This window comes from Pinus tabuliformis, chromosome 8 (assembly GCF_031772625.1).
Source record: "Pinus tabuliformis cultivar Carrire ecotype Pingquan chromosome 8, CPIR1, whole genome shotgun sequence".
Lineage (NCBI taxonomy): Eukaryota > Viridiplantae > Streptophyta > Pinopsida > Pinales > Pinaceae > Pinus > Pinus tabuliformis.
The window spans coordinates 1,360,778,070-1,360,787,111 of record NC_142294.1 but is presented as its reverse complement, the minus strand read 5'-3'; positions in this window follow the sequence as shown (position 1 = coordinate 1,360,787,111).

Sequence of the window (9,042 nt, the reverse complement as noted above, 5' to 3'; positions counted from 1 at the left end):
CAATTAGAAAAACTGATGTATACATGCAAACTAATATGTGGTCAAATCAATAAGGTATGGCAAAGTGCAGTAATCATATCGCATACAATCCCATAATGCATACATTCCCCCCTCCAATTGGAAAAGGGATCCCATGACCATAAAGCATATGAAAGGTGTTGTGTTGATGACAAGGCAAGGGAATGAACAATACAATAGTAAATGAAGCAGAGTACATATATCAATAATAGGACGGTGAAAGTTATGGTTATATTGAGAGCAAAGTGTGTAAAGATAGTTATGAATAAGAGATAGGATGCTTTGGATTGATGATAGTGTATGCAAAACGAAAAAGGACAACAATATGCTAAAAATATGCTTTGCTGGCGGTATTCTAGCTGAAAATGATGTGATTGATCATAAAACAATTTCTCATGCATAAAGGTTCAAAACAGGGAAAAAGTTAAGGAAATAACTTCTCTGATAAAAAGAAAATAAGAAAAGGGTATTATAATAATAATTGACGAAAAGATATAACTTCAATACCATAAGTAGAGCCGCTGCTGCCAGCAGGCGTCCATAGCCTCAGCAGGGTTGCTTTTTAACCCATATGAGCCAGGATCCTCAATTTATAAATGGAGAGTTTTAGTGCTGTTCTACAGAAGAGATCAGTGTGCTGGCGTGGTAACCAGATAATCACACTGCCATTCACTGGGATGTAGCAAAAGTGATCAGGCTGGCTCGTGATGAGACCTCCTGTTCCAAGGATAATCTGGTTATCCAGTGGATCATAACCCTGGTGTGGTGGCCATAATGGGAATGTCACTTTGTTACAACCTTATGAACATGGTAGGCTGGCTCGTAATGAGACCCCCTATCCTCCATCTGCGAATAAAATTTTGTTGTTATTACACATTTTTATGATAAAAAGAGGGAGGCTCAGTACTCCTTAAGAGCAGGGATGGCGGAAGAAGTTGAACATGTCAATATAAAAAAATATACCCATAATCTCATTTATTACAGACAGAGAAGATTATAACCAGGAAGGGTGGAACCAGCATGGTATTAAGATGATCAATCAGTATCATGTACAGCAAAAAACAATGCAGTAAAGTAATATATAAATAATTGTGTCCCTTTTTGAAAAGAATCTAACATCAAGGAGCTGTCCTGTTAAAGATCATAACGTAAATGATAATAACTCGCTTCAAAAGAATCCATAATTCTTGTCCTCATAAAAGTAGTGTACTTCATGCCATGAAAGAGAATCAGGAGAATGTGGTTGAGCTGAACTATGAATAATCCCACAAGAGAAAGGAAGGGTTGCTCTCAAAAATACTCTCAAAGTGTTGCTTTTTTGAAGGAACAGCAAAAACACTCAAAAAGAAAGTGGTGTTCTGTGTAGGGAACAGCAAAGAAAATGCATACCAAAAAAAACAAAAATACACACAAAAAACACGAAAATGCAAATGTCGTTCCTTTGGAAAAGAGAACAGCAAAAACTAAAAGTGTCGTTCCATTTCGAAAAGGAACAGCAGAACGTGAAAGTGCAAAAGTGCTGTTCCATTTCGAGAAGGAACAACAGTTGTCCCATTTCGAAAAGGAACAGCAAAACGTGAAAGTGCAAAAGTGTTGTTCCATTTCGAAAAGGAACAACAGCTGTTCCATTTCGAAAAGGAACAACAAAAAATGCAAAGAAAAAGAACAAAAAATGCAAGTGTCGTTCCATTTCGAAAAGGAACAACAAAAACATGAAAGTGCAGAAGTGTTGTTCCATTTCGAAAAGGAACAGCAAAACATGAAAGTGCAGAAGTGCTGTTCCATTTCGAAAAGGAACAGCAGCTGTTCCATTTCGAAAAGGAACAACAAAATGTGAAAGTGCAAAAGTGTTGTTCCATTTCGAAAAGGAACAGCAGTTGTTCCATTTCGAAAAGGAACAACAAAATGTGAAAGTGCAAAAGTGTTGTTCCATTTCGAAAAGGAACAGCAGTTGTTCCATTTCGAAAAGGAACAGCAAAATGAACTGTGAAAAAAGGAACAACAAAATGAATGGCTGAACCAAAAAGTGCTATTCCTTTAGAAAATAAATAGCAAAACGAAAATGATGTCCCTTTGAAAAAGGAACAGCAGGAACGACAAAAATGGACACAAATGCTGTCTCTTCCGAAAAGGAACAGCAAAATACACAATCATAAAATGCAAACACGCAAAGAATGAATTAGCTGTTCACTGCATTGATGCTGAGGATGAGTTGCACTTTGAATGAAGCAACACCTGAAACACAAAATATAAGAGAAATTAGAAAAGAAACAACAAAAAGCAGTATGTAAATAAATAAATTGAGTTACAACAGCTATGATATTATGTCAAAAAAATGATCTATTTGAAAAATGTTTTGGCAGCAGTGACAAGACATGAATCTTGAAATTGAAATCAATTCTTCATTTGTTCTATTATGAATCCGTTGGGTAATGATTTGGATAAAATTCCTTTGTTTTATAAAAATTTCTTTGAAAAATCACTTGTCCATAAGTTGACCTTCTTTATTTTCCCAGGACCTGCAAAAAACGAGTGTCTACCTGCAATAAAACATTCAATCATGGAGAAAGAGAGGTGCGCGGGCTCCCCTAATCCAAGAATTATGCAAAAAACTAACAAGTAGTTACTCTATATAACAAATCCACAGAGAAAATAACAAAGTAAAATTTATTTGTCACCTGCGGGAGAGCAGTGGTCGACCATACTAACCAGCGGTGTTTTAATCACAACTTCTTTGTTTTTCATCAAAATTGAGTGATTCCAAAGGCAAATGAGAGCTAATTCAAATTTTTATCTCCAGTAGAAACAGGTTTTAAAGATTCAATGATATGATATGTCAATTTTAGTTAGAACAACCTGCATAATAGAGTCATTGTCGATTACCCGGCTTAGACCAACAGTTGATATTTCAAGTGTAACTTTTTCGTTTGATGTCAGATTCAAATGATTCAAATTGGAAATGAAAATAGAATCATTTATTTATCTCCAATAGAAACAGGTTTTGAATACAAGAAGAATTGATAGGTCAAATACTTTAAGGAACAGCTGGAAAGACAAATTTTTAAGAGTGCTGATTTACGATAGACAGTCAGTATTTTGATCATAACTTCCCCATACGATATCAAAAATGAGTGATTCCAATTGAATTGTAAACTAGATTCATAGAGGAATCTACCATAGAAACAGGTTTTAAAAATTCATTCATTTAGGCCTCCAAAAACTGACTGTCCCAACTCTATTCCTGAGCTGCCCACTAGACACCCTGTCAATGTTTTGTTTCTAACGTTTTCGCTTCAAATCCAAATTGAATGATTCAAATTGGGTTAGAAAGTAGACATCAAGGGCTACCTAGGATAGAAACAGGTTTTAAAAATATTCACTTTTGGTCCCTCAAAACATGACTGTCCCGACTGTTTTTCCAGAAATCTCATCAGGCCCGCAAGCCAAAAAAAAATGATATTCAAGCATTTTTTCATATTGATGATAAAAATGAATATAAGTGTTTGTAGAACTATTATTTCCATTATAATTCATCTACATACACAAATGAATTAAAAAAAAAAAATTATCACCAATGTTAATTTGCATAGCATGTTGCAACAAAAAACAACTAGGTTTACATGGAAAAACAAAATGCATTTATTTTATTCCCTTATTTATTTTATTTTCTACACTAACCTATTTTGATTTGAAAAATGAATATTACTACATATATGAGTACTTCTAGTGAAGCCATTTTCGAAGTAAGGCTTCACGTATGCACATACCCAAATTTGAAAAATGCATGTTAATGGATATTAGGGTATGAGAAGCCAACTTCCCTTCAAAAAATGGTATCAAAAATTGTTGAAGCGTAGAGTGATGTTGCAAACAAATGATGGAGTGAAACCAATCTTCAATATATCCTTTACTTTCTTGATTTCGCATAGCCATCATATCATGAAGTTCTTGAGTTTTTAAAATAGCTTGTTGATGCATAGTAAAAGAAACCTCATTTTCTTCCATAGCTTCTACAATTTTTGCATTTGAAACATTCTGAATCTCATTGTAGGTTTTCTCTAATGGCGCATGTGAGATAGAATGGGTGGGTAAATTTGGCAGTTCAACATTGTAAGCATGTTGTACTGGTTTATTGTGGTGAGGGTGTGGAATTAGTTGAGTAGGAAAATGTGTAAAGAATGGAGCATTGTGATGATGTGGTTGGTTGGGTTGAGTGGATAAATTTGATATGCAAGTAGGATGTTGTGGAAGAGCTGGTGGAGAATATGGAGAATGTGCTTGTGCTACAAGGTGAGGGAGAGTAGTCATGCAATCATAAGGTGAACCATGCCCAACTTGTAGACAAGATTGGTGGTTATATTGAAATTGACATGGCTGCCCTAACACATTAGTATTCCATAATGGATTATGCAAGTATGACAATGGAGAAAAAGTGTTTTGAACCATACCTATAGGCCTTGTTGCAGCTTTCCCATCTCTTTGATATGCCACTTCCATCCTAGATAAGGAAGAGTGAGTATCTATGGGATGCTCCTTTTGGTCATGAGGGCAAAACACTTCATCAAATTCTTCATTTTTATGAACCTGCAAAACACCCAATTTTTCATTTAGAGAGCTAATAAAATCAACTTTAAAATTTTCAAATAAAACATTGATTTCAGCTCTTATGTCTCCTATTCTTGTATCAGATTTGGAAAACAAAGAAAAAACATCTCTAGAATTCTTACCAGCCTTGGAGATTCCTCTTGAATACCTTATGCACAATTCACAAACATCATCATATGATAACTGAAAAACATCACCTTTTCCTATCAGATTTAAGAGTTCTAAAAATTCATCTTTGATCCCTTTAAGAAGGAGTGTTTTTAAGGTCTCTTTCCCCAAATGCTTATATTTTGATTTTTGAAGGTTGTATTGAAATCGATCTACATAGTCCTCCAAACTTTCATCTTTCCCTTGTATCATATGGAAAATATCTTCGTTGGATTTGCAATAGTCTTGGTACTTCTTCAAGAATATGTTCTTCATGTCCTCCCATGTTTGGATGCAATTCCCACCTAGGCTCATGAACTATCGGAGAGCTGCTCCTTTTAGAGTAAGAGGAAACACTTTCAATCTTTGATCATTAGTACAATAATCATATCCTCTACAAAGTATTTCGAACTCAAATAAAAATGTATCTGGATCTTCATTTGCTAAACCATGAAAATTTGGTAAAGATGGGGGAATTATGTGCATTTGTGTCACTCCTCCTAGATCTTTGATAGGAAATTCAAAAGTAGAAACGTGAGCCATTTCTTACCATAGTTTAAGATGTTCTTCATGTGTTTCTTTGAGGCTCCTTCTTCAAATGTTCCTGTCAATCGGTTAGTGGAATGAGTGGTGCTTACATCACCACTTGCGTGAGATCATGTGATTCATTTTTTAAAAATTTCTATCTTTTTCCTAATCATTCACACAAAAATTCAAACATCTATTTCTACCCTAGGTTCTTTAACAGTCCTGCTCGAAAGCGGACGGGGGAGCAGGGCTTTTACATGCTCCGTACGCAGGTTCTTACCTTCCGTTTTTAAGATCCAACTCTTCCCTAGCAGGCACTCATCAGATTCACACTACTCTTTAGAAATGGCTACACTCTCCCCGGCAACGGCGCCAAAATGTGGAGCGATAAAAAAGTGTCTTTTAAACTCCTAATTACCTCACATTAATTGTCAACCCAGGGATGACCTTTTATTTCAAGAGTGTACTCAGTCTGAGGCGGCTATTTACTCAAGAGTAATGTTTAGTAGTACAGCGTTCAGAGAACACAAGAGTAGACGGATGCTAAACTATGACTAAATTACTTCAAAAGAATAAAATCACACAAGACAGCTTATCAGTCAAGGGTGCGGAAGCGATAACCCATCCCTCTAGAAACTGATAGAAAAGAAATTAGAGCATGGACCAAAATTCTGGGAGCTAGGCAGCGATTGCTGAGGCTCACGACAGCCTTAGACCTTCTCTCACACCAAAACAGCAAATGCAAGTAAATGAAACAGCAGAAAGTAAATGGAACAGCAATCCAATAAACTAAATCTCACGAGTCAGAACTAAACTTACTCTATTGAACTAAACTCACATCCTGCAATCAAATAACAATCTTCTCCCTTAAAGCAACTTCAACGGATTATACTTTATGGAACAATACTTCACGAATGAATTATGGAACCGCAATCATCAACCATATATATGCATAACACTCGTAATATAGCAATCTGACAGTTAATGCGAGTATGACTATGTTTCCAAATAGAATAACATTACTTTCAGATTCCAATAATCGAGATTTCAAATGAATCCAATAACAGTAATATTCAGTACAAACGCTCTGTAACCAAAATAGCGGGTTTAGACTAATAACATGCAATCAACTCTGAAAAGATTCAATCATATAATGCAGAGTCACTACATGAATTTCCTGAAGGAACCATTAATGAATTAATCGTAGCAGAGCATGGAACAGCACATGAAAAGCATGTCAGATTACCGAGTAAAACTGATAAGCAAACCACGCATAAAACAAAAGAATATAATATACAGTAGCAGCAGCAGCATACTCCACCAGAGGCTGGGCCCTTAGCCGCCAGCGGATGCTGCTGGGTTACTTCAGATGAACAGAATGGACAGCAACTCCCAAATCATGTATTTAATCAACAAACTGTGGAATCATTACAACAGCAAATGCTTGAGAATTACAGCATGCAACAATCCCTATCCTATCATGGATAATCCACCATCATTCTTCATCATTTTTCTATCATTCTTCCATCATTTGAATTCTCCTCCTTCTCTGATCTTTGTTTTCATTTAAATAGAGAAAGATCAGAGAGCAGTTACAACATAGATAATTACAACATGATTTCTTTTACAAATTTGGGTTGATTCTAACCAGATGATCAACAAGAAAATATATTTCCTTTCATCTCTCAAGAAAAGCAAGACGAATTTGGGTTTGCAGTTAAAGTTTGGAGGACGGCCGCAACTGCAAATCTGAGAAAATCGTGCTCAAAGAATCCTACATTTCTCTCTGTACAAGCCGAATTTGGGCAAACCGTTCTTTGATAAAGTTAATTGGGCCCGTTCTGGACAAAACCCATGTTCCGGATTTCTCAAATTCATCTTCATTTGCTCAGAATATCAACCGAAAAACTGTCACTCCTTAAACCAGCGAATTTCTGAGTTGGCAGATTTAAAAATCAAATCTTCAATCTGGAAGTTACCTTGGAGGCTAAAAATGGTGAATAATGTTATAACCAACTTATTAGAACTATCATTGGTAAAATAATGCATAATCATCAATTTATTAGAAATAAAGGAGAATAAATAATATAAGAGCATAAATCATCATAAAATGGATTTATATAATAAATTATAATAAATGACATGATGAAGAATGGTAGAAATGGGTGGAATAAACGTTCACAAGTGACAATAATAATGGCATATTAACGACCCAACACTCACCATGTTTGCTCTGTGTCAGCTACTGGTATGGATCCTTAACTTGTACTAGCGCAGTTTCATCCATGAGTGCATGTTGTGCCCACTGTTTTTCCTATTCCTGCTCAACTCAGTGGACTGTCTGTGCAACTTCATGTTTTTCCTGAGTTGCTGCTTCATCACATGCAACTCCTTCTTTGTTCCATCTTCTACCTTTTCGTGATCTTCATGTCGCGTCTTCACTTCATAGCCTGAGTCTCCAAAGTTGCTTTCATTATGAGTGGATCTGCTTGATCTTGAAACTTTGCTCCACCTCTATGTTGTCAACAACCTTCCTCTTGCATTCGGTATGCTAACTTCAGCTGTTGTTCATGATGCTGCTCATTGTGATGATGTTGCTTGATGTCCTTGTCCACAAACAACTTGATGTCTTCGTGAGTAGGCAAGCTCATAGACACTTGATCGACTACATCCCCAAGCATTCTCTAAACGATGTCTTCATCTCTGCTCTACTGAAAGCCATTTTACCTGTACTGCTGAGAGGCAGATGAACACCTACGATACCTGGAGACATGGCAACAATCATAGCAAGCAATTTGTCGGTCAAAAACTAGAATGAACATGAGAATTGACTTGCAACATACTTGGGTGAATGATCGTGAAGGTTGTGCAATTTCGGCCGGGAGGTCGGGAGACCGACTGCCAAGACTACACAAGGCACAGTCCGGGCTGCTAAGAGACTGACTGGCTACTGGAACTGCGCAATGCATAGTCCAGTCTAGCTGCTGACTACTGGGATTGTGCACTGCGCAATTCCAGCTGGGAAGGACTGTTGGCCCAGGGACAAATTTGCACAATTTCTTGAGCCAAGTAGCCATTGTCCTATAGAAATGCTCAAAACAGTCCTCGAGGCAAGTTTTGGGTAGGAATGTGCAAATCTAGAGAGGAAGGTGAGCCTTCCTTCCCTATATTGCGCAATGCAACCTTGGTGAAGGTAGAGTTTGATCTAAGGTTGGCCCGACTCGCCGACGGGCAAATGAAATCAACTAAGATAGTAAATGAATGGAAAGCTAAGTGATAGCAGAAGTGATTGACAGTGCATGCAAAACATGAATGAAATATTCATTGAACAGATCAACATGCATGTGGGTGAGGCAGTTCACCGGTTGTGCGAACGTCCATGCAAAACAGTTTCATACATGTGATAGCAATGAGATAGCAACGAAAATTGAAACAGAGATAGGAAAAGCTAGAATACACGTAAACAATAGCAAGCGTTCAAAGAAATCAAGAAAAAAACACTCACACAAGTTAATACACAAAAAGTGACAAAAATGCAGCACAAGGCATGGGAAGCGAGCTTACCCCAAACAGTTGAGCTGAATGTGCCGACTGCTCCTAGATGTGATGTGGGATGTCAGAGCTACAAGGTTTATGTGAGGAATGAGCTCTGCAATGTCCATTTGATGAGTTTTTATAACATCGAGGTTGTGATGCGCATGCCCCAAATCTAGGGGAAGCAACACTTGGAGGGAGGTTTCTGAA